The sequence below is a fragment of the Tasmannia lanceolata genome, unplaced genomic scaffold (genome assembly GCF_043159265.1).
Source record: "Tasmannia lanceolata isolate RefF3 unplaced genomic scaffold, GAP_Taslan_0.1 ptg000024l, whole genome shotgun sequence".
NCBI lineage: Eukaryota > Viridiplantae > Streptophyta > Magnoliopsida > Canellales > Winteraceae > Tasmannia > Tasmannia lanceolata.
In genome coordinates this window covers 12,262,716-12,289,680 of record NW_027518701.1, presented here as the reverse complement: position 1 = coordinate 12,289,680, position 26,965 = coordinate 12,262,716, and the positions used below count along the sequence as shown (strand labels likewise).

The following is a 26,965-nucleotide window of genomic DNA, read 5'->3' as shown; positions in this document are numbered from 1 at the left end:
TTCAATGGGTTCATCCTCATCATGTGGCATTTCTTGTGGTGTTGGCTCTCTTTCATCAAATGTCACATGCATGGATTCTTCTACTACTAGGGTTCTCCTATTAAATACTCTATATGCCTTACTATGAGAAGAATACCCTAAGAATATTCCATCATCCGATTTCCTATCAAATTTGTGTAAATTATCTTTAATGTTCAAAATGAAGCATTTACATCCAAACACTCTAAAATAGCTTATATTTGGTTTCAAGTTTTTCCAAAGCTCATAAGGTGTTTTCTTAGAAATTGGCCTTAAATATACCCTGTTTATAATATAGCAAGCGGTGCTAACCGCTTCCGCCCAAAAATATCTAGGGAGATCATTTTCATGCAACATAGTTCTAGCCATTTCTTGGAGAGTTCGATTCTTTCTTTCTACTACTCCATTTTGTTGAGGTGTTCTAGGTGCGGAAAAATTATGTTTTATGCCATGTTCATTACAATAAGTGTCAAAATGTACATTTTCAAATTCAGTTCCATGATCACTTCTAATGTAAGAGATAGCAACACCTTTTTCATTTTGTATTTGATTGCACAATGTAAGGAAGTTTTCATAAGTTTCATCTTTGTGTGCTAGAAATATTATTCATGTGAATCGTGAGTAGTCATCCACAACTACAAACACGTACCTCTTTCCACCTAGGCTACTAGTCTTCATTGGTCCAAAAAGATCCATATGAAGTAGCTCCAAGGGGTAGGAAGTTGAAATCATATTTTTAGGTGCAAATGAGCTTTTCAATTGTTTTCCTAGTTGACAAGTTCTACAAATGTGATCCTTGATGAATTTGAACTTAGGCAATCCTCTAACACTTTCTTTTGAGGAGAGGGTCGAAATGAGATCCATTCCGGCATGACCCAACCTCCTATGCCATAGCCAAGAATCCTCACTAATGGCATTAAGACAAGTTACATTTTGGAGTCTAAGATCATCTAATCCAATTGTGTAAATGTTATTGTCTCTAGAACCTATGAATTTGACTACTCTATCTATCTTATTTTTAACAATGCATTTATCGGGATTGAAGACAACTTCAAAACCATTATCACATAATTGACTAATGCTAATAAGATTATGGGACAAGCCATCAACAAATAGTACATCATGTATGGGAGACGTAGAGTTACCTATGGTGCCTTCACCTTTGACTTTTCCTTTCTTATCATCTCCAAAGGTAACGTCTCCACCATCCTTGAGCGATAGGGATGCGAATTGAGTAAGGTCTCCGGTCATATGTCTAGAGCATCCACTATCAAGGTACCATGTGTTCTTCTTGTTATGGCTTTTAAGGCATACCTACATATGAATAAGCAAGTGAGATCCCTTAGGTACCCAAATCTTCCTAATCTTGCTATGTTCATTTGTTTTCACATTAGAGTTCAACTTAATCTTATCTTGTTTAGCATGTAAGCAAGCAACCTTGTAGTGACCTTCTAGACCACAATAAAAGCAAATTTTGGTACCGCTAGAAGAAACCTTTTCAAGTTTAGTTTTATAGTTGGATATTGTGGTGTTCCATTTATGTCCAAGTCCACTTTTGTCACTTGACATTCTTTGAAGATTTACAAGCCTATCCAATTTTAATGAACTATTTTCAAATTTTTCAAAAAGTTTCTTTAGTTCATCATACTCAAAAGATAATCTACCATTTTCATGCTTTAGATTGTTGTTTTCATTTGAGAGTTCTTGTCGGTTTTTATTTAAGATTTTGATAGAAGCATTTAACTCATGAATTTCTACTTTGTATTTTTCATTCTTATCATCTAAAAATTCATGATCCTTTTTTAACCAACCAAATTCTTTTGTCATGTTAGCAAGAGAATTTTCAAGTGATGCAATTTTATCAAATTGAATTTCAAGTTCATCATTTGCATTTTGTAGGGAATCAAGAACTTCTTTTAAAACAATAACATCATTTAAAGTGTTTACCTCATTGTTGTCGTTTGTTGAGGCCATGAAGCATACGTTCCTTGCTATCAAGCAATCTTCGCCATCATTTTGTTCGCCTTCGCTTTCAATTTCCTCATCCCATGTGGTAGTCATTCCTTTCTTGCCTTCTCTTCTCTTGAAGCGGTTGTTTAAAGTGGGTTCATTGTTGAGTGGACAATCCGGGCGAATGTGTCCAAGCTTCTTGCAACCGTAACATCGTGGTTGAGAAGATCCATCACCGAGTTCTTCTTTCTTCTTGAATGGAGGGTTTGTCCTTTTATTTCTCATCCCTCCCATGTTCCTTTGCAAGAATTTGATCCTTCTTGTTAGGAGGGCAACTTCATCTTCCATGTCTTCTTTTGCATCTTCATTTTCACCTATATTACAAGCAAAAGCAATTCCTTTTCCTTTTTCGATTTTAGTTTCGATTTCGGGTGCTTTTGTTTTGAAAATCATTTCATGGGTGATCAAGGACCCTATTAGTTCATCTAGGTTCAATGTGTTCATGTCCTTGGCTTCGGTGATTGCGGAGGTTTTGGATTCCCAAGACAAAGGTAAGGACCTAAGGATTTTAGTCACTAAATCTCTATTGGAAAATTGTTTTCCAAGACCCCTTAATCCATTTACAAGATTGGTGAATCTAGTGTACATGTCGGCAATTGTTTCATCGGGTGTCATTTGAAAGAGTTCGTATTGCCGAAAAAGATGGTTCATTTTAGATTCTTTTAATTGATTGGTTCCCTCATGGGTGACTTCTAGAGTGTCCCAAATTTCCTTAGCCGAATTCAAATTTGATACTCTATTGAATTCTCCGGGAGATAGAGCACAAATAAGAGAATTCATTGCTTTGGCATTATAATTCGAAGCTTGTTGTTCGGCTTCGGTCCAATCATTTAAATTTCTTGTGGGTAAGATGTATTCATTATTAATTGCTCTCCACATTTGATAGTCTTAGGTTAAAAAGATTTTCATTTTGGTTTTCCAAAAACTATAGTTTGTTCCATCAAAATAGGGTGGCCTAGTGTTTGAATAACCTTCATGGTGTTGAGGGTAGTTTGCCATTTTAGAATCTTTACTCTAGACCGGTTAGGGTTTTCTAAAAATTAGAGACGAGGCTCTGATACCAATTGAAATACTCAAGAGGGGGGGTGAATTGAATTTAACTCAAAATTAGGCCTTTTGAAAATTACCTATGAACCCTAATTGGAATTTTCTTCACTTAGTTAAATATTTGGTTAGTGTAAATAATTAGAAACAAAAAGGAAATGTCAAACCAAAAGTTAATAATGGAAATGCAAGACAAGAAAGAACACACCGATGTATAGTGGTTCGGGCAAAGCCCTACTCCACTCTTCTTAAGATCGTCCTTAAGGATTTCCACTATTGGAGACCTCCACGATGCCCGGCTCCGAGGCGGTTACACTTCCAAGGGATATTAAATGAGGATGCCCTTACACCTTTACAAAGACTCTCCTTCTCCGCCGAGTTCTAAGCGGTTGCTCTCTAGGGAATTAAAATAAGGAATGCCCTAGCCACCTATACAAGGAATGAAGATTGAATAGCTTGGCTTCTTCTTGAAAGCTTGATGCTCTTTGTAGATCCTTGATTGCTCTTCAATGATGGTTGCAAGTGAAAGCTCTAAAATCCCAACTCAAATAGATTTGCAAGTTGCAAGGCAAGTTTGGGGAAAACAAAAATCTCAAGCAATAATAGGTTGCAAGTTTTCTTTGATGCTCAAGGATGTTTTCAAATGATCAAGAGAGTGAGAAAAACTTCTCTACATATTGTATTTATAGCCTCTCCAAAGAATATGACCGTTTGGGGGTGGAAATATCAAAATACAAGAATTAATTCAAATCCCAATGGCTATATTCTGAGCTGTCGCAGGGTTCTCGGAGTTCCGAGAATCATTCTCGGAGTTCCGAGAATTGTCGGAGTTCCGAGACAACGGCCAGAAGAAATAAAATTTCTACTGGACCATTTCTCGGAGTTCCGAGAAAATGTCCAGACGCTACTGGACCTTTTCTCGGAGTTCCGAGCTCGGAGCTCCGAGAAAAATCTCGGAGTTCCGAGAAGCCTAAAAATCCGCAGTTTTTGATTTTTATTGCTTGTTTGATTTTTAGCTTTTGGAACTCAACTCCTATGGTTATTTTGGAATGTTTATGAGGGTCCCAACATGTTGGTCCACCACATAACCATTCACTAATCCATTTTAAGTTCTTAAGTGTTCTTTGAAAAACAAATTGAAAACACTTTGAAAACGTTTTGCCTTGACTTGAAAATCTAAAGAGAAAGGATGTACAATGATACCTATGCAATCTTCGATCCCTCTTTAGCTTTGGTCTTCAAATGATCTTCCATCTTTGGATGCTTGCTTGAGTGATGATGTGAGCTACACTTAGCTCCTTTGGCTCTTGTTTGGTACACCTTTAAGCATGACCAAGTTGAGTGTTGGTTTCTTCAACTAACAATCCTATCTTAAACACAACACTTCAAAGCAAATTGATTAGTATTCAAAAACACAATCAATTATGTTTAGAATCATCAAAACAAGATAGGAGAGTAGACCCTTGGGCTTACAGTTTCACACTCATATCCTATCTCATGGTAAGATTCTTTAAGGAACCTTTTTATTTTAAAAAAAAAGGGTGGTTGGAGGCTTAGTCTAGTAATACTTGCTATATATTTTTGTTTGCCTCATTCAAAATCTTAAGGGGAGTTTTATAGCTAATCAACATGAATCACTTATTGGATATATCCTTGTTCATGTATGCGCTTAAACTTGATAAATTCTTCTTTTTGTCGATGACAAAAGGGGGAGAAGAATTTCAGAAATTGATTATCTATTCATGTTCCATATGCACTATCTGCTTTGACTTTTTATTTTTTATTTGTGCACACGTTGAGGGGGAGTTCGTGCATTCACTTGCTTATTATGTCACTCCACACACACCTCATAATCAATTTTGTTTGTCATCATAAAAAATGAGGAGATTATAAGCCTAAAGGCTCATCTTCTTACCTTGTTTTGATGATTCTCAAACTAAATTGATTATGTTTTTGAATACTAATCAATTTGCCTTGAAGTGTTGTTTTAAGACAGCACAATCATGGAAGAAACCAACACACCACTTGGTCGTGCTTGAAGACATACAACACAGGAGTCAAATGAACTAGAGATCACATGGGCCAAATTACCTTAGAAGAACCATCAATGTGGAGCTCACCTCAACACCCTCAAGCAAAGCAAGCACACAATGGAAGATCTATGAAGACCAAGACCAAAGAGAAGTGTAGCTATACTTAGACTTGTTGTACATCCCTTCTCTTTGGATTTCTAAGTCAAGGCAAGCTTTTTAAAATATGTTTTTCAAAAAGACTAACACTCCCCGTATTAAACTTAATTGGTTAAGTGAATGTTTGTGTGGTGGACCAATATATTGGGACCCTCATAACATTCCAAATTATCATAAAAATAGAGTTCCAAAAGCCCAAAAGAAAAGCAGCTCAAACAAATTGAAAAACTGCTGAAAATAGGCTTCTCAGAGAATTTTCTCGGAACTCTGAGCTCGGAACTTCGAGAAATCCCACGGAACTCCGTGAAATGTTCCAGTAAGTATAATTTATACTCTAGACATTTTCTCGGAATTCTGAGAATTTTCTCGGAACTCCGAGAAATGGTCCAGGAAGTATTATGCTATACTCTGGTCATTTTCTCGGAATTCTGAGAATGTCGCGACAGCAAAAAATATAGCCGTTGTGTTTCAAACGGCTAGTTGCTTTTTTGGGTATTTTTTTTACCTCCACCCCCAAACGGTCATAGATTGATGAGGGCTTATAAATACACATTCAAGAGGTTCTTTTAACACTCTTGAATGATTGAGAAACTATCTTAAGCATTTAAAAACACTTGCAACCCATTTTGGCTTAAGCTTTTATTTTTCTCCTACAGACTTGCCTTGCACTTGCAAATCTTTAACGTTTGGATTTAGGGGTTTTATTTGCAATCTTTTGTGGAGAATATTCAAGGAGCAATCATTGTGTATCAAGCCTTCGAGAGAGGCAAAACAATCTTCCTCTTTCATTCATTGTAAAGGTGGCTAGGGCATCATATTCTTAATACCCTAGGTAGAAGGACTTAGAACTCAGCGAAGAAGGAGAGTCGGTGTAAATATGGCAAGGGCATCCTTATTTAATACCCTTGGGATTGTAATCGCCTCAGAGCCGGGCATTATGAAGGTCTCATATAGTGAAAATCCTTGAGGACGATCTGAAGAAGAGTGGAGTAGGGCTTTGCCCGAACCACTATACATCGGTGTGTTCTTTTCTGTTCTTTACACTTTCTTTGTTTTGAGTTTTGGTTGTGCATTGTGTATTTTGATACTTCTTGAGCTAACCAAAAACTGAGCAAGAAAAGACAATTTGAATTAGGTTTAATATTTGAATTTAAAATGGGATAGATTTTTGAGAAAACCAATTCACCCCCCCTCTTGGTTCCCTAGTGAAATAGTCAAGAGGGGGGGTGAATTGAATTTAACTCAATATTAGGCCTTTTGAAAATTACCTATGAACCCTAATTGGAATTTTTCTTCACTTAATTAAATATTTGGTTAGTGCAAATATAATTGAAAAACAAAGTGAAAATGCCAAGCCAAACAATAATGGAAATGCAAGAGTGAGAAATGACACACCGATATATAGTGGTTCGGCCAACGGCCTACTCCACTCTACTCAAGGTCGCACTTGAGGGATTCCACTATTGGAGACCTCCACGATGCCCGGCTCCGAGGCGGTTACAATTCCAAGGGATATTAAACAAGGATGCCCTTACACCTTTACAAAGACTCTCCTTCTCCGCCGAGTTCTAAGCGGTTGCTCTCTAGGGAATTAAAAACGGAATACCCTAGCCACCTATACAAGATATGAAGGATTGATAGCTTGGCTTCTTCTTGAAAGCTTGATGCCCTTTGTAGTTCCTTGATTGCTCTTCAACAAGGATTTGCAAGTGATAGCTCTAAAATATCCAAACTCAATAGGTTCACAAGTGAAAGGCAAGTTTGGGAAAAACCAAAAATCTTAAGCTTGAAAGGGTTGCAAGTTTGCTTGAGTGCTTAAGAGGGTTTTTCAAAAATCAAGAGAGAGGAAATAATCCTCTAGATATTGTATAAATAGTCTCTCCTCAAAATATGACCGTTTGGGGGTTTAGATAACAAAAATCAAATTTTAAATCAAAACCCAACGGCTCTTTTTTGAGCTGTCGCAAGGTTCTCGGAGTTCCGAGAACCATTCTCGGAGTTCCGAGAATTCTCGGAGTTCCGAGACAACGGCCAGAAAATGGAATTTTTCTACTGGACCATTTCTCGGAGTTCCGAGAAAATTTCTCGGAGTTCCGAGAAAATGTCCAGACGCTACTGGACCTTTTCTCGGAGTTCCGAGGGAACTCTCGGAGTTCCGAGAAGCCTAAAAATCCACATATTTTGAGATTTTATTTCTTGTTTGATTTTTGGCTTTTGGAACTCATCTCCTATGATTATTTTGGAATGTTTATGAGGGTCCCAACATGTTGGTCCACCACATAAGCATTCACTAATCCATTTTAAGTTCTTAAGTGTTCTTTGAAAAACATTTTGAAAACACTTTGCCTTGACTTGGAAATCTAACGAGAAATGATGTACAATGATACCTATGTAGCTTTCAACTTCTCTTTAGTCTTGGTCTTCAATTGATCTTCCATCTTGTGTATGCTTGCTTGAGAGATGAGGTGAGCTTCACTTAGCTCCTTTGACTCTTGTATGGGATATCTCCAAGCATGACCATGTTGTGTGTTGGTTTCTTCAATGATCAATCCTATCTCAAACACAACACTTCAAAGCAAATTGATTAGTATTCAAAAAACACAATCAATTATGTTTAGAATCATCAAAACAAGATAGGAGAGTAGACCCTTGGGCTTACAATCTCCCCCTTTTTGATGATGACAAACAAAATTGATTATGAGGTGTGTGTGGAGTGACATAGTAGGCAATTGAATACTAGAACTCCCCCTCAATATATGCACACATATACATGATACAAGTTATAAGCATGAGGTGCATATAGTAAATTTGAATAGATAATCAATTTCAAACCTTCTCCCCCTTTTGTCATCGACAGAAAGGGTGTAAAAAAAATTTAGGAGTAGATAACTCCCCCTAAATCAATGCTTATGGTATAAAAATATTTAACCAAGTAATGCACATATACCTGTTCATGATTGAGATGTTGACATATGTCAAGATGTTAGGTATTTTAATTAAAGTGAAGATACCTCTCCAACTTAGAAAAACTAAGAAGGCTAAGAATATCAATTGAGTGATTTTTAAGATTAAAAGTTTGACATCTCATTCATGCAGATACTACCAAACAAAGATTATATATATAAATACTATATAAATAAGCTGGTTAAAGGCACAAAGTATTTATTTGGCAATTTCTTTAATTTGATCCGCACTCCAAATGTTTAAGGCACTTCGGATATAACAAATTCTATCATCACTAAGGGGTTTTGTAAAGATATCCGCTAATTGATCTTCAGTGTTGATATATTTTAAGCAAATATCCCCTTTTTGTGAGTGATCTCTGATGAAGTGGTGCCTAATCTCAATGTGTTTTGTTCTTGAGTGTTGTATGGGGTTCTTTGTTAAGCATATAGCACTAGTATTGTCACATTGGATGAGAATATTTTCCATTTTGATTGCATAGTCCATCAATGTGCTTTTCATCCATAGGACTTGAGCACAGCAAGCTCCAGCTGCCACATATTCTGCTTCTGTTGTGGACAGAGCTACTGAATTTTGCTTCTTGCTAAACCATGAAACAAGTGATTTACCCAAGAATTGGCAAGTCCCACTAGTGCTTTTCGTATCTACTCTACATCCAGCAAAGTCTGCATCTGAATATCCGATGAGAGTGAAGGAAGATGATCTTTCATACCACAGTCCTAGACTTTGGGTTCCTCTTAAGTACTTGAAGATCTTCTTAACTGCTGATAGGTGAGATTCTTTAGGATCCGATTGAAATCGAGCACAGAGACAGACAGTAAACATAATGTCTGGTCTGCTGGCTGTCAAATAGAGCAAACTACCTATCATACCCCTATACAGTTTCTGATCCACAGATTTGCCAAATTCATCTTTTTCTAGCTTAGCAGTAGTACTCATGGGGATTCTTGATGTCTTACTGCTATCCATGCCATACTTCTTTAATAACTCCTTTGTATATTTTTCTTGATTTAAAAATATTCCATTTTTGTATTGTTTAATTTGGAGTCCTAAGAAGTAGGTTAACTCTCCCATCATGCTCATTTCAAATTCATTTTTCATTAAGGTTGCAAATTCATCACACAATTTTTGATTAGTTGAGCCACAGATGAAATCATCCACATAGATTTGGACAAGGAGGATATCATGATTTTCTCTTTTGATAAATAAGGTTTTATCCACCTTTCCCATCTCGAATCCCTTTTCAACTAAGAAAGTGCAAAGCCTCTCATACCAAGCTCTAGGAGCTTGCTTTAATCCATATAAAGCTTTATCAAGCCTGAAGACATGATTTGGATGTTTGAAGTCTTCAAAACCTGGAGGTTGCTCAACATACACTTCCTCTTGGATATAGCCATTTAGGAAGGCACTTTTGACATCCATTTGATATAGTTTAAATCCTTTATGAGATGCATATGCCAAAAGTATCCTAATAGCCTCCATACGGGCAACAGGAGCAAATGTCTCATCATAATCTATCCCTTCCTCCTGATTGTACCCTTGGGCTACAAGCCTAGCTTTATTCCTAGTGATAATTCCATTTTCATCCAATTTATTTCTATACACCCATCTCGTGCCAATGACTGGATGATCACTAGGTCTAGGTACTAGCCTCCACACTTTGTTCCTTTCGAATTGACTTAGCTCTTCTTGCATGGCCATCAACCAATATTCATCCTTTTCAGCTTCCTTGATGGATTTTGGTTCTAATTCGGATAGGAACGCCAAATTGTTACTCACACTACGATAGTATGATCTAGTTCTTACTGGCAATGTGGCATCACCTAAAATTTGGGATTCAGGATGATCTACCAATGTTCTCCTATCCCTAGGCAATGAGTCATCATTTTCATTTTCTACTTCCTCACTAGGTAATGTATGACTTGTTGATGCATGAGGAGGAGCACTCAATTTTGGAAAAAGATGTTCAATGGGTTCATCCTCATCATGTGGCATTTCTTGTGATGTTGGCTCTCTTTCATCAAATGTCACATGCATGGATTCTTCTACTACTAGGGTTCTCCTATTAAATACTCTATATGCCTTGCTGTGAGAAGAATACCCTAAGAATATTCCATCATCCGATTTCCTATCAAATTTGTGTAGATTATCTTTGATGTTTAAAATAAAGCATTTACATCCAAACACTCTAAAATAGCTTATATTTGGTTTCAAGTTTTTCCAAAGCTCATAAGGTGTTTTCTTAGAAATTGGCCTTAGATATACCCTGTTTATGATATAGCAAGCGGTGCTAACCGCTTCCGCCCAAAAATATCTAGGGAGATCATTTTCATGCAACATAGTTCTAGCCATTTCTTGGAGAGTTCGATTCTTTCTTTCTACTACTCCATTTTGTTGAGGTGTTCTAGGTGCGGAAAAATTATGTTTTATGCCATGTTCGTTACAATAAGTGTCAAAATGTACATTTTCAAATTCAGTTCCATGATCACTTCTAATGTGGGAGATGGCAATACCTTTTTCATTTTGAATTTGATTGCACAATGTAAGAAAGTTTTCATAAGTTTCATCTTTATGTCCTAGAAATATGACCCATGTGAATCGTGAGTAGTCATCAACAACTACAAACACGTACCTCTTTCCACCTAGGCTACTAGTCTTCATTGGTCGAAAAAGATCCATATGAAGTAGCTCCAAGGGGTAGGAAGTTGAAATCATATTTTTAGGTGCAAAAGAGCTTTTCAATTGTTTTCCTAATTGACAAGTTCTACAAATGTGATCCTTGATGAATTTGAACTTAGGCAATCCTCTAACACTTTCTTTTGAGGAGAGGGTCGAAATGAGATCCATTCCGGCATGACCCAACCTCCTATGCCATAGCCAAGAATCCTTACTAATGGCATTTAGACAAGTCACATTTTGGAGTCTAAGATCATCTAGTCCAATTGTATAAATGTTATTGTCTCTAGACCCTATGAATTTTACTTCTCCATTTATCTTATTTTTAACAATGCATTTATCGGGATTGAAGACAACTTCAAAACCATTATCAGATAATTGACTAATGCTAATAAGATTATGGGACAAGCCATCAACAAATAGTACATCATGTATGGGAGAGGTAGAGTTACCTATGGTGCCTTCACCTTTGACTTTTCCTTTCTTATCATCTCCAAAGGTAACGTCTCCACCATCCTTGAGCGATAGGGACGCGAATTGAGTAAGGTCTCCGGTCATATGTCTAGAGCATCCACTATCAAGGTACCATGTGTTCTTCTTGTTATGGCTTTTAAGGCATACCTACATATGAATAAGCAAGTGAGATCCCTTAGGTACCCAAATCTTCCTAATCTTGCTATGTTCATTTGTTTTCACATTAGAGTTCAACTTAATCTTATCTTGTTTAGCATGTAAGCAAGCAACCTTGTACTGACCTTCTAGACCACAATAAAAGCAAATTTTGGTACCGCTAGAAGAAACATTTTCAAGTTTAGTTTTATAGTTGGATATTGTGGTGTTCCATTTATGTCCAAGTCCACTTTTGTCACTTGATATTCTTTGAAGATTTACAAGCCTATCCAATTTTAATGAACTATTTTCAAATTTTTCAAAAAGTTTCTTTAGTTCATCATACTCAAAAGATAATCTACCATTTTCATGCTTTAGATTGTTGTTTTCATTTGAGAGTTCTTGTCGGTTTTTATTTAAGATTTTGATAGAAGCATTTAACTCATGAATTTCTACTTTGTATTTTTCATTCTTATCATCTAAAAATTCATGATCCTTTTTTAACCAACCAAATTCTTTTGTCATGTTAGCAAGAGAATTTTCAAGTGATGCAATTTTATCAAATTGAATTTCAAGTTCATCATTTGCATTTTGTAGGGAATCAAGAACTTCTTTTAAAACAATAACATCATTTAAAGTGTTTACCTCATTGTTGTCGTTTGTTGAGGCCATGAAGCATACGTTCCTTGCTATCAAGCAATCTTCGCCATCATTTTGTTCGCCTTCGCTTTCAATTTCCTCATCCCATGTGGCGGTCATTCCTTTCTTGCCTTCTCTTCTCTTGAAGCGGTTGTTTGAAGTGGGTTCATTGTTGAGTGGACAATCCGGGCGAATGTGTCCAAGCTTCTTGCAACCGTAACATCGTGGTTGAGAAGATCCATCACCGAGTTCTTCTTTCTTCTTGAATGGAGGGTTTGTCCTTCTATTTCTCATCCCTCCCATGTTCCTTTGCAAGAATTTGATCCTTCTTGTTAGGAGGGCAACTTCATCTTCCATGTTTTCTTTTGCATCTTCATTTTCACCTACATTACAAGCAAAAGCAATTCCTTTTTCTTTTTCGATATTAGTTTCGATTTCGGGTGCTTTTGTTTTGAAAATCATTTCATGGGTGATCAAGGACCCTATTAGTTCATCTAGGTTCAATGTGTTCATGTCCTTGGCTTCGGTGATTGCGGAGATTTTGGATTCCCAAGACAAAGGTAAGGATCTAAGGATTTTAGTCACTAAATCTCTATTGGAAAATTGTTTTCCAAGACCCCTTAATCCATTTACAAGATTGGTGAATCTAGTGTACATGTCGGCAATTGTTTCATCGGGTGTCATTTGAAAGAGTTCGTATTGCCGAAAAAGATGGTTCATTTTAGATTCTTTTACTTGATTGGTTCCCTCATGGGTGACTTCTACAGTGTCCCAAATTTCCTTAGCCGAATTTAAATTTGATACTCTATTGAATTCTCCGGGAGATAGAGCACAAATAAGAGAATTCATGGCTTTGGCATTATAATTCGAAGCTTGTTGTTCGGCTTCGGTCCAATCATTTAAATTTCTTGTGGGTAAGATGTATTCATTATTAATTGCTCTCCACATTTGATAATCTTGGGTTAAAAAGATTTTCATTTTGGTTTTCCAAAAACCATAGTTTGTTCCATCAAAATAGGGTGGCCTAGTGTTTGAATAACCTTAATGGTGTTGAGGGTAGTTTGCCATTTTAGAATCTTTACTCTAGACCGGTTAGGGTTTTCTAAAAATTAGAGACGAGGCTCTGATACCAAATGAAATAGTCAAGAGGGGGGTGAATTGAATTTAACTCAATATTAGGCCTTTTGAAAATTACCTATGAACCCTAATTGGAATTTTTCTTCACTTAATTAAATATTTGGTTAGTGCAAATATAATTGAAAAACAAAGTGAAAATGCCAAGCCAAACAATAATGGAAATGCAAGAGTGAGAAATGACACACCGATATATAGTGGTTCGGCCAACGGCCTACTCCACTCTACTCAAGGTCGCACTTGAGGGATTCCACTATTGGAGACCTCCACGATGCCCGGCTCCGAGGCGGTTACAATTCCAAGGGATATTAAACAAGGATGCCCTTACACCTTTACAAAGACTCTCCTTCTCCGCCGAGTTCTAAGCGGTTGCTCTCTAGGGAATTAAAAACGGAATACCCTAGCCACCTATACAAGATATGAAGGATTGATAGCTTGGCTTCTTCTTGAAAGCTTGATGCCCTTTGTAGTTCCTTGATTGCTCTTCAACAAGGATTTGCAAGTGATAGCTCTAAAATATCCAAACTCAATAGGTTCACAAGTGAAAGGCAAGTTTGGGAAAAACCAAAAATCTTAAGCTTGAAAGGGTTGCAAGTTTGCTTGAGTGCTTAAGAGGGTTTTTCAAAAATCAAGAGAGAGGAAATAATCCTCTAGATATTGTATAAATAGTCTCTCCTCAAAATATGACCGTTTGGGGGTTTAGATAACAAAAATCAAATTTTAAATCAAAACCCAACGGCTCTTTTTTGAGCTGTCGCAAGGTTCTCGGAGTTCCGAGAACCATTCTCGGAGTTCCGAGAATTCTCGGAGTTCCGAGAAATATTCTCGGAGTTCCGAGAAATATTCTCGGAGTTCCGAGACAACGGCCAGAAAATGGAATTTTTCTACTGGACCATTTCTCGGAGTTCCGAGAAAATTTCTCGGAGTTCCGAGAAAATGTCCAGACGCTACTGGACCTTTTCTCGGAGTTCCGAGGGAACTCTCGGAGTTCCGAGCTCGGAGCTCCGAGAAAAAATCTCGGAGTTCCGAGAAGCCTAAAAATCCACATATTTTGAGATTTTATTTCTTGTTTGATTTTTGGCTTTTGGAACTCATCTCCTATGATTATTTTGGAATGTTTATGAGGGTCCCAACATGTTGGTCCACCACATAAGCATTCACTAATCCATTTTAAGTTCTTAAGTGTTCTTTGAAAAACATTTTGAAAACACTTTGCCTTGACTTGGAAATCTAAAGAGAAAGGATGTACAATGATACCTATGTAGCTTTCAACTTCTCTTTAGTCTTGGTCTTCAATTGATCTTCCATCTTGTGTATGCTTGCTTGAGAGATGAGGTGAGCTTCACTTAGCTCCTTTGACTCTTGTATGGGATATCTCCAAGCATGACCATGTTGTGTGTTGGTTTCTTCAATGATCAATCCTATCTCAAACACAACACTTCAAAGCAAATTGATTAGTATTCAAAAAACACAATCAATTATGTTTAGAATCATCAAAACAAGATAGGAGAGTAGACCCTTGGGCTTACACCTAGACCCATATTTCACTACCTAAGGACAAATACGTGTCAATAACAAGTAGCATGTCACACATATTTAACCTTTTAGTTACTCATTAGTTGTCATGAAAAGAAACTTTTATTGATTATCATGCGAAATATACTGGGTTTTAAGGCACCTACTATAACATCTAGAACTAGAAAAGAAAATTCACTTTAGTAAGTGTGTGCCCTAGAACTGGAATTGGTCTTGATTTTCTATTCACTAAGCCCATACATTATCTTGTAAAGGGTCATGGAAAGGTCCATATCTTCTATGGAAGTGAAACAATCAGATCTATAATATGGCAGTTCAACTACTTAGGTCTTGAATTAGTAGCCTACCAACTGTTTGTGTATTAGTCTCAACCAAGACCTTGCTGCCCTTGCATTACTTAGACTGTTGGTAGTCAAAATTTAGCCCAATTCTTGACCTCCTTGGTCACCCTGTTGGAATAGTAAGGCCCGTTGATAAGTTTTCCTATTTGGGGCAGCCTTGAGTTTTACACTTTTGGTACACACCCTGCATCAAATTTGGTACCGGGGCTTCCACGTGCACACCAACATCAAAAGTGGTATAAGAGTGTCCATTCCTACGACCTTGTCCTACGTCAGTTATGAATAAAAAAGGAAAGGTTAGGATATTACCAATCACCAAATGCAAGGAGAGAAGGGAAGATGCACACCACATTGAACACAAGATTTTTAAGTGGTCCGATCTTCTCAAAAGACCTACTCCACTCTTCCAAGTATGTCGTCATTGGGATTCTTCACTATTCCGTACACCACACCACGGCCGGGTCCGAGGTCTCCTCACAATCACCGAGTCTTGAAACTCTCCAAGGGTCGCAACCCTGCTTTACAATGTGTAGAAAGAAAGATGAAGTGCTCTTTGCCTCTTTTGTAGGCTAATACAAAGATGATAGCTTGTAGAAAAACTCTTGAATCACTCAACACAATAAATGCCTAAATGAACATCTCTTGATGTTGAAAGTAATGGCACTAGAGAGACTTGAATGTAGATTTTTTGTCAATGAATAGCTCAAGGGAGTGTACGTGAAAAGTTAAAGCTCAACAATAGTGGCTTAAGAATCCAAGAGTTTTCTATTGGGGTTTTTGAAGAGATATATATATTTGAAAAATTAGAAAAACCCTAATTTTTTGTCTCAACATGCGTCGCGGATGACGTCCGGCAAATTTGCCCCTTTGAATTTCAAAAGACGTGCCAGGGTCCGTCACGGACGTCCGCCGGTTTCTTGGACGTTCACCGTTGCTTCGGCAAACATTTTTATTTTCTACCCAGATTACAGACGGACGTCCGCAGTTTTCCCGGACGTCCGCGATCAACTTGGTTATTTTTTTATTTAAACTCAAGTTATAGACAGACGTCTGCCACAATCCCGGACATCCGTGATTTCCCTGGAATTTTAAATGTACAGTTTTGAGGGGAATCACCAACGAACATTCAACCTACTTAGGGAGTGTTCTTTCTATCGACATTTAAATACATTTAAGTGGTTCCCTAAGTGCCATAATTGATCAAACCATCAAGAGAGATCCTACATAGAAAATTCTATATTGCCTTGCGTAGTCTTCTCTTGTAGATCTTCTTGATTCTTCGGACTTTACTTTAAGATGACCTTGTTGGATTTTGTTCCAATTAATTAGTTTCAAATTATCAAAATAAATTAATGAGGCTTTAATGGTTACTTTTCATAGTCATGGATAAGTGAATGAGTTGTAGCAATGAATCTATGTAATAGCTCACATTAATAGGTTCATGAAAGCTTTGACTCTTTGTGAGCAACTCTTCACATTCCATGAATGTAATAACCGGTAAAATATATATATATATATATATATATACAAATAAATAAAAATGGCCTCATAGGTGGGTAATAATCGGCCATTACTCATTTTTCCCCGAGTTAATCGGGCATGAGGACATCTGGCATAATGGGGCGTACGCGATTCGAACCCAACGCTGAGCGAGGATTGAACGGCTTCCTACCACTAAACCACCGCCCCAGATGTCAACTAAAAATGAGTAGATACTAACACATATTAAAAATTACCAATAGTCACTATTCATAATTACTATTCACAATAGTCACTATGCAAGATTACTATGCAGAAATACTACGTAAGATTACTATGCAGAAATACTATGCAAGTTCACTATTGAGATAAACTATTCAAAATTACTATTCACAGTAGGACCCACCGAGGACTATTCACAAGCGGGTCCCACCAACAGTGGGTCCCACACAAGCGGGTCCTACCACCAGTGGGACCCACAACAAGCAGGACCCACAAATAGCAGGACCCAACGCCAGCGGGACCCATCACTAGTGGGAACCACTACCAGAAGGACACACCGCAACCACTTTCATTAACTCATTGGTTAAGCGGGTCACTCCACAACCACTATCATTAATGAGTAGTTGCGCTTCACCGATAAAAATAATAATTAAATAATATTAATCATCCTGTTACTATTCAAGCAGCCTTTACTATTCATTTATTTATACCTTTACTATTCCTATATTTTTGTAAAAGCATTTAAGAGAGTAGTTGTGAATTTAAGACTGTAGTTGAAAAAAATACCTATAAATAGAGGAAGAGAAGAAGAAGAAAAATAAAAGAAAGAGTAAGAGAGAGAGGGAAAAAGAGAACGAGATAGAAGAAAGAGTAAGAGAGAGAGGGAAAAAGAGAGAGAGGAGAAGGAAAAGGAAATCCACTTCATCACTACCAAGGTAAGTCTTTCATATAGATAGTTAAAGTATTTATTATGGGTAATATGGTTGGTTCTACCACCTATGTAAATATTAGGATAAAGCATGCATAAGAGGCGATAACTCGCTATAGATTATGCAAGTTTTATCATCTTATTTGAACGGTAAAATGCTAGCATAGTAACCATAAAGTAAACTTTAATCAAAGAAAGGCGAACTGCTGAGCATAGTAGCCAAGAAATAAACTAAATCAAAGAATGGTGAACCACTGAGCATAGTAACCTGTGGGGTCCACATGAATAGTAGCATGTGGGGTCCACATGAATAGTAGCATGTGGGGTCCATATGAATAGTGCATGCTAGGCCCCATGATCTTAAAAATTTAACAGAAAGAACACTGAACACAGGGAACATTATTTTGGACATAGATGGACATTATCTGGACAGAAAGGACACTGCCTTAAAACATGAATTTGATTAAATTAGAATATATTTACAGGTTATCCACTCCAAGGTGTAAGCTCAAAAAAACCTGTGACCGGAAAAGTATAAGGGTTTCTTATCTTCTAATTTCTTTTGCTATATTTGATGTAAGGGTTTTTTATCTTCTAATTTCTTTTGCTATATTTGATGTAAGGGTTCCCTATCTTCTGAGTTTCTTTTTATTATATTTGATGTAAGGGTTCCCTATCCATTGATTCTCTTTTGCTATATGTAAGGATTTTCTTCCATTGATTCTCTTTTGCTATATGTAAGGGTTTTCTTCCATTGATTCTCTTTTGCTATATGTAAGGGTTTTCTTCCATTGATTCTCTTTTGCTAGATGTAAGGGTTTTCTTCCATTGATTCTCTTTTGCTAGATGTAACGGTTTGGTTTTCTTCCATTGATTCTCTTTTGCTAGATGTAACGGTTTTCTTCCTTTGATTCTTTTTATACGCAATTGCCATAAGAGTTTCTATCCTTCTAAGATCCACAACTGATGAGAATCCAAGGGGAATCCTTTCTTTCAGATCCCATTCCTTTCAGATAAATGACTTTACTGATAAAACTATAATTCTATTTGTATCCTCGAAACTTGTTTCCGTGAGATATGTTTATGTTTAGGGTTTATCTTGTGATACCCTAATTCTAAATATGGACTGAGTTATGATATGATGACGAGTGGACGCGTTATAGTCCTCCATGTGCACGTGGGTAAAGACGACTCTAGAGAGTGTAAATCTAGAGGATTATGAGCCGAGGTATGGCTAGGAATGGGCCGAGATATGGCTATGAATGAAAGCATCTATGCTTAATGAAGTCTATAATTCTTGATATCAAGTTCTGTAAGTTTTCTCTATACGTTTGGAAAGTATGCCGTGCTTATTCTTTTTTTCCATGTTTATAATGTGAGATGTCCTATCTGCAAAATATCATGTTCTTATGAGCTTGACAATTCTACATCACTTGTTGTTTATACCCTACTGGGCTATTTGAGCTCACCCCTTTTTCCTTGTTTTATTGTTCCAACCCCCAGGTGAAGTATAGATGAGAGATGAGGAATGCTAGAGTTGAATGCAGAACTGTTCTAAAGGACAAATATGTTTTAAATATGTATCAACTATGTCTTGAATTAAGATGTAATAAGTTAGACCTAATTTCTGTAAACCCTCTAAACGTAGTTGTTGTATTTGAGATCTTGGGAATAATGAAAGTTTTTGAGAAAAATGATGTAATATTCTTCTACGCACCGAGTTGGTATTTCCAAAAATTCGGGGCATTACAATGAACCTTTGGATTAGCCATTAATGGTGACTCTTGGTTTTGAGTACCCCCATTAGTGATGACTCTTGGGATTAATTAGAGATTCATGTATGACTCGTAGTAGACTTTGAATCTACGAAGAGTCATCTAGAATTCTATGAATCCATTAATTGTCACATTAAATGGGTGTATCTCTTCAAGGAGTCCCTTGGTTTTCCAATGAGACCTTTTGGTTGCTATTTGAACTCTATAAATAGAGCCCTCATTCTAGCATCCAAGAAAATGAAAATGAGACTACTCAAGAGCCTCAAGAAAAATAGAAAGTATTCAATAGAGAGCTTGCCTTATAGGATTGTTGAGTGGTGCATTACAACAATCCATTCTCCTGCTGTTCCTGGAGGTGGTTCGGTCATGTGATCCTTGTACTGGAGTTGGGCCGAATAACACTTTAAGGTGGGCGTTCAAGGACTTACGGCAGTATCGCAATCAAGATCGTTATTAATCCATCCTCCATTCAAGTCAGTATAATTTTATATTTTTGCACTGTTTTTCATTAGTAGATCCATTATTTTCAACTGCTTGCTCCAACAATCTTAAAGTGTTATTCATTGGAAAGCAATAGATGCTTCTACTATGGGTTTTAGCAACTTAAAATTGGAAACGTTTGATGGTCCTAATTTTAATGCTTGGCACCGAAAAGTTATTTTTGGCATGCAATTGCTTAAAATTTATTATACTGTGACCGACGCCAAACCTACATTTGGTGAGGATGATGCTGCCGAAGATGCCCAATGGGAGCGTGACAATGACTTCTGCAAGAGCTATTTGCTAAATAGCATTTCCAACCACCTAGTAGATGTCTACACTCAAAAGGAGTTTGCTAAGGAGATTTGGGATGGTTTGGTCCAGCAGTACCGAGATGATGAGAAGCTCTCCAAAACCCACCTTATCAACAAATTTCTTGACATGGAATTTGAAGATGACAAGGAGGTTTTACCTCAAGTTAAGGAGTTGGAGAAACTTGTTCAGAAGTTGAAAGAAGAGAAGGTGGAGCTCGACAACGTCTTTGTCGCTGGAGCAATTGTAAATAAGTTGCCTCCATCTTGGATGTCTTTCTCTACCGAAATGCACCGCAGAAAGAAGCAGGTACCACTTTCTGATTTGAAGCGTTTCATCAGGATTGAGGAGGAAGTAAGGATTCGTTCCAAAAACGAAATGCTTGCTAATCAAAAAGCAACTGCAAACTTGGTAGTTCAGAATACTGGTGAAAGCCAGAAGAAGAAGAAGCAAACCAAGTTCCAGAAGAAAAAGGCGGTAGAACAGAAGTCTAACCTAAATGTTCAGAAGAAAACTTTCAAGAAGGAAAACTGGTACAACTGTGGAAAGCCTGGCCATTATGCTAGTGCCTGCAAGGCACCGAAGAAAGAGTCTGTGGCTGTAGTGAAGAATTTTGTGGCAATGGTGTCAAAGGTTGTGGATCCCTCTAATGTTTCGGACTGGTGGCTAGACACGGGTGCTACATTTCATGTCTGTGCCAACAAGTCCCTATTCTCTACGTACACTGCACGATCAGAATCAGTGGCTATGGCAGATCGGTCTTCTGCTGCTGTTCTCGGGGTCGGAACTGTGGTAGTGGAGCTCACATCTGGCAAAACTCTTACACCGAAAGATGTGAAGCATGTTCCTTCAATCGCCAAGAATCTGGTATTAGGGAGTCTTCTTTGTGATGCTGGAATGCGCCTGGATTTTTAAGGCGGTAAGGCGGTGCTATCCTTTAAGAATTTGTACTTTGAAAATGCATACAAGCTAATGGTATGTTTAAGATGAGCGTTGTGACTCATGCCCCTGAATTAATAAATGAAGTTTCTACTTACTCCTCTGAGTTGTGGCACAATAGGCTTGGTCATGTTAACTACAGAAAGTTGCATGACATGTGTAAGCTAGGTCTTCTACCCAACTGTGGGGGTGAGAAACCATGCAAATGTGAGGTCTATGCGCAGGCTAAGATCACAAGGAAGCCTTTCCCGGGTGTCACTAGGAGTACAGAGGTGTTGGACCTAATTCACTCTAACACATGTGACTTCAAAAGTTTTGTTACGAGAGGTGGCATGAAGTACTTTATCACCTTCATCGACGACCGAACAAGGTTCTGTCATGTCTATCTACTGAAGTCCAAAGATGAGGCTTTCGATAAGTTCGTCGAGTTTCTACCTCGAGTCGAGAAGCAGTTGGGATGTTCAGTGAAAAGACTTCGAAGCGACAGAGGAGGTGAATACCGCTCTAAAGATGTTGAGGCGTACTTCAAAGAACATGGGATTGTCGCTGAAACGACTGCCCCTTATTCTCCTCAGTCAAATGGGATAGTAGAAAGGAAGAACCGGACTTTGACCGAGATGGTGAATTCTATGCTTCTGACGTCTGGACTTCCAACCTGATATTAGGGTGAGACGCCATCTTGAACAGAGTTCCTTATGCCAAGACGAAGATCTCTCCGCATGAACTCTGGTTCGGGTATCCACCATCTTTGGGAATGCTCAAAGTGTGGGGGTGTCTGGCATATGTTCGAGTGCCAAATGTTAGAAGGCCAAAGCTTGGAGCCAATGCAAATAAGTGCCTTTATAGCAGAGTTGACAAAGGCAAGTTTCTCTCAACATAGTTCAACATGAAGGATCTTGGAGCTGCTGACAATCCTTGGGATTAAGATCTTAAGGACTAAGTTTGGGATTGTTCTATCTCAATCTCATTACATAGAAAAGATGCTGAAGAAGTATGGCTACTTCGACTTACCAGAGCTGTATGTGCCGTATGATTACACCAAGAAGCTTGGACCCAACACTGGTAAGACGATCAGACAGTTGGAATACTCGAGGGTGATTGGCAGTCTGATGTATGCCATGAGCTGTACAAGACCGGATATAGCCTTTGTTGTTGGGATGCTAAGTCGGTTTACTAGTAATCCGGGAAAGACACATTGGGATGCAATTCAGAGACTAATGAGATATCTGAAAGCTACCCTTAGTTATGGATTACTATATTCTAGATATCCTGCAGTGGTCGAAAGTTTTTCAGATGCTAGTTCGTGTTCAGAGCCGGAGGAGTGCAAATCGACATGTGGATTTGTTTTCACCCTGGGTGGTGCAGCCGTGTCGTGGAAGTCTAAAAAACGGACTATGATAGCACAATCATCCATGGAATCTGAGCTCTTCGCCCTTGCAAGCGCAGGAGATGAGGCAGAGTGGATCAGAGATCTTCTGTTGGATCTTCCGTTACAGAAGGAGCAGCTGACTGTGATCACAGTGTATTGTGACAATCAGGCTGCTAGTGCTGTTGCTGAGAACTCGTTATTCAACGGAAGAAAGAGGATAGTTTGGGTGCATCACATCTATCTATCTAATTTGATGAGTCGAGGAATCATTGCAGTGATCAATGTTCGATTATTAGAGAATGTTGCTGATCCGATGACAAAAGGTCTGAAAAGGAAGTTGGTCATGCAGACATCCTCCAGAATGGGACTTATGTCCATTTGAGGTATGGTTATTTGCATTTGAGTTATGGTCATTTGCATTTGGGAATGGTCATTTGTGCTTATATCTACCATTGTAATGTCATTTATTGTTCAAAGACTTGTCTACCAAATTATGGCATTTATGGTTCAAAGAATAAAGCACAAATAGACTAATTCATGGTTGCTTGCATTTGTTGCAAAGTAGACTGTTTGCATGTGTTGCAAATCATATTATGTGCATGTGTTGCACAAGGGTCTAATTGCATGTGTTGCAAAAAGGACTATATGCATTTGTTGCAAAAATAGTATCTTACTTGTCGGAATGGGTCTCATGCCTTGGTAATCTATTTGTATTTGTATTTACCATTAAACTATATTAGTAGTTCAAAGCTTAGTCTACCATCAAATATAGTTCATGGTTCAAAGAATGAAATACGAATGGATTTGTTTTGGTGCACTTTAATATAAATTGTTTGAGACCATTCCTGTGTTAGTGCACTTAACCTGTCGAAATAGAGGACGGCTATAAGCCTTAATGAGCCCAAAGCACTTTGTGTGTGGGATGCATGACAGGTGCATGCCCTGAGGGACTCACCTATGTATGGGTAGAGGCATATTACCTCTTATGTGGTCTGAGTAGGCAAGACTGCTAGAGCCCATGCAGAAACATGAATGAGTTAAGGTTGGCTTTACTGCCTTAATGAGTCCTGAGTATTGTGGATACTCTGAGGAGCTCACCTATGTGCGGGCGGAGATTTGCCATCTCCTATGTAATCTGAAGGATTGTTAGAGCCCATAAGAAACCTGTCATGATAAAGAGGTTGGCTTTTAAGCCTTAATGTAGTCTGAAGTACTACGGGTACGGGGTGTTTGGTAGGAACACACTAAAGGACACACCTATGTTAGGGTGGAGACTGTGTGTCTTCTATAGAGCTGGCATACTCTTAGAGCCCTCGCAGAACCAGGACGAGCATTGTGTGTTTGCTATTTATTTCAGGCAAGTTTGTGAGTAGTGTGATAGTTCAAGGCTTGGTCTACTATGCATACGTACTCTAGATCTAGTCATATGTGATTACTGAAAAGCAGAAAGGTGCTGGTTCAAGGCTAAGTCCACAATGTACTTAAACTACAATTCAGATAATCTATTTGGGAATTCAAGTTTTTAGACATTTTCATTATGCATAATGTGACTAGTGCTCTCTAATACTTGGTTGATAAGTTTGAAACTTGTGGGGGTTGTTGGATTTTGTTCCAATTTATTAGTTTCAAATTATCAAAATAAATTAATGAGGCTTTAATGGTTACTTTTCATAGTCATGGATAAGTGAATGAGTTGTAGCAATGAATCTATGTAATGCCTCACATTAATAGGTTCATAAAAGCTTTGACTCTTTGTGAGCAACTCTTCACATTCCATGAACCTTTGGATTAACCATTAATGGTGACTCTTGGTTTTGAGTACCCCCATTAGTGATGACTCTTGGGATAATTAGAGATTCATATATGACTCGTAGTAGACTTTGAATATACAAAGAGTCATCTAGAATTCTATGAATCCATTAATTGTCACATTAAATGGGTATATCTCTTCAAGGAGTCCCCTGGTTTTCCAATGAGACCTTTGGGTTGCTATTTGAACTCTATAAATAGAGCCCTCATTCTAGCATTCAAGAAAATGAAAAGGAGACTACTCAAGAGCCTCAAGAAAAATAGAAAGTATTCAATAGAGAGCTTTCCTTATAGGATTGTTGAGTAGTGCATTACAACAATCCATTCTCCTGCTGTTCCTGGAGGTGGTTCTGTCATGTGATCCTTGCACTGGAGTTGGGCCGAATAACACTTTAAGGTGGGCGTTCAAGGACGTACGGCAGTATCGCAATAAAGATCGTTATTAATCCATCCTCCATTCAAGTCAGTATAATTTTATATTTTTGCACTGTTTTTCATTAGTAAATCCATTGTAATGAAATTCTGGTAGAGACTTGGTTTGGCAACCTAGAGGGGGGGTGAATAGGATGTTTATAAAACTTTTACCTTTTGAAAACTTTTACTAATTTCACCCTAGTTTTATCCCTTGGTTAATTAAGTTGAATTAGTTAAGCTTAACCAATTTTCACAAATGTATATAAGCTTAAAAACCCTTGTTTAAACAACCAACTTAATTAGGAGATTTAGTGGGCTAATTAGTAATGTAAAGATATTCACGTTGGATGGCAATGCTAACTCACTCAATTCTAAATAATAAGACAAGCACAAATAAGAGAGTGATAGAGGGAGTGAGAAATCGAGAAATACCAACGCAAGCGATACAAGGATTTATAGTGGTTCGGCCAACGGCCTACTCCACTCTACTCAAGGTAGCACTTGAGGATTTCCACTATTGAGACCTCCACGACGCCCGGCTCCAAGGCTTTTACACTCCAAGGGAATTAAATGAGGATGCCCTTCCACCTTTACAATGACTCTCCTTCTCCGCCGAGTTCTAAGCGCTTCACCCAAGGGAATTAAACACGGATGCTCTTGCCACCGATTGAATGAAGAAGAAGATTAGCTTTGCCTCTAAGTAAGCTAAAATGCACACTCAAGCTCCAACAAGATTCTCTCAAAAATCAATCACAAGTTTAAAGCCTAAACCAATCTCAAACTATTTTCTCCAAATCAAGGCACAAGAGGTTGGTGAGAGTTTTTACCCAAAAATGATTCACAAATAATTTTCAAGGGTTTGTTGAAGTTGGACAATATTCATCACATGTTTTAGACCCATTAGATGGGTATATATGGTGTCCCAACTCAATATGACTGTTTCAGGGGCAAAACGGTTATTTTCGGCTCAAACAGTCAACTAGCCATTGGACCACAACGGCTATATTTTTTTGAACAAAAACACTTCTCGGAGTTCCAAGAAAATTCTCGGAGTTCCGAGCAAATTCTCGGAGTTCCGAGAATTCAAACAGAGCTTTTAATTTTAGAACCTGGATCATTTCTTGGAGCTCTGAGAATTTTCTCGGAGTTTCGAGACTGGATTTCCAGCAAACAATGTCCCATTTGAAAAATTCACATCTCCTTCGTTTCTCATCGAATTTCGACGTTCTTAGACTCTACGGATATGAGAAAAATGAGAGCTATCTGTTAAAAATATTTTCAAAAATATTTAAAAATATTTTAAATAAGTTTTGATAGGATTTAGTTGTTGGTCTAGGTTGTTGCTTCGGAAATCTGTTTTGTTCATTCTTGTGCTGAATGTCATATGGGTTCCAACATGTTGGTACACTACCATGGCCATTAACTTATCCATTTAAGTCCTTAAAGGGTGTGTTAGTCTCTTTGAAAAATATATTTTTAGAGGTTTTAAGATATGCCTTGATAAGAAAAAACACAAGAGAGAAATGTGATACATACTACCATTCTAAGTACTCTCTTGTTCTCTTGAGTCAATCTTCATTTGATCTTCAATGGTGTGCTTGGCTTGCTTTGGGATCTTCAAGGTTGAGCTTATTTGCTTGACACCTTCCAAGGATGATGCCACCATTTGGTTCAAGCTCCTTCGAAAGTTGTTAATCCACAAGCTTTGGCTTTCATTGATCTTCCTTTGTTTGTTCAATGCTTTGAGATGGTTATGTGGAACTTCTCCTTGGTTGATCCTCCAAGGTATGGTTTCTCCAAGTTTGCTCTAGCTCCTTTGTCCTTTATTTGGTTCATCTTCAAGCTTAGGCCATCTGTGTGTGTGCTAGCATGGATTGACCTGTGAATTACCTGTCTATAGCACAACACTCAAGGCAAACAATTAGTCCATAAATGACTAATCAATTTACGTTTGTTAATCATCAAAATAAGGTGATTAAGTGAACCCATGGGGAACCCTTGGGCTAACAGTTTTCAACCGCTTGCTCCAACAGATCTTTGCATGCCGAATCTCCATGAATCTTGCTTGTCTGAGTCGCTTTGCACGTGTGACAATATATTACAGTCTAATAACTTCATAGGCAAGCGACATTAGTTCCTACGAATCAATCAATGTGGGTTTGATCCAAATCAAAACTTAGGTGATAGATAGCCATTCGGCTTACAGAAATACACTCTATAGGATTTGCTAGGGTCCATCGCATAAGGATCAGTTTTAGTGGTATCCAACATTATGTAAGATAGCTGGTATTTTGGTA

The 26,965-nt window shown here is 37.9% G+C and overlaps 1 pseudogene; it reads left to right on the top strand.

The window, feature by feature from the left end:
- Window positions 1–22,056: 22,056 nt before the first annotated feature.
- Window positions 22,057–22,827, top strand: LOC143857036 (secreted RxLR effector protein 161 pseudogene; annotated as a pseudogene).
- The last annotated feature ends 4,138 nt before the right edge of the window (window positions 22,828–26,965 follow it).